General features: G+C 59.8%; 1 protein-coding gene across 1 annotated transcript in view; it reads right to left on the bottom strand.

The window, feature by feature from the left end:
• The window catches only part of LOC108802391, a 20829-nt gene that overhangs the window by 20051 nt on the left and 522 nt on the right, over window positions 1–256 (bottom strand). The gene's annotated exons all lie outside the window — the stretch shown is intronic.

Here is a 256-nt window from a genome sequence, read left to right as displayed (position 1 = left end):
AAAATGTCACCACAAAACTCTAATTACTGGATGACATCATCGCACAACTCCCAGGAGAACCGGCTCCACCCAAAGACACGGAGTCACTTCACTGCCAGATATAGGAGGACCAGGCAGGAGGGAGGACGAGGAGGACCAGGCAGGAGGAGGACGAGGAGGACCAGGCAGGAGGAGGACCAGGCAGGAGGAGGACCAGGCAGGAGGAGGACCAGGCAGGAGGAGGACCAGGCAGGAGGAGGACCAGGCAGGAGGAGGA

The sequence above is a fragment of the Nanorana parkeri genome, unplaced genomic scaffold (genome assembly GCF_000935625.1).
Source record: "Nanorana parkeri isolate BGI_ZX_2015 unplaced genomic scaffold, ASM93562v1 scaffold2839, whole genome shotgun sequence".
Classification (NCBI taxonomy): Eukaryota; Metazoa; Chordata; class Amphibia; order Anura; family Dicroglossidae; genus Nanorana; species Nanorana parkeri.
This window is presented reverse-complemented; position numbering and strand designations above follow the sequence as displayed.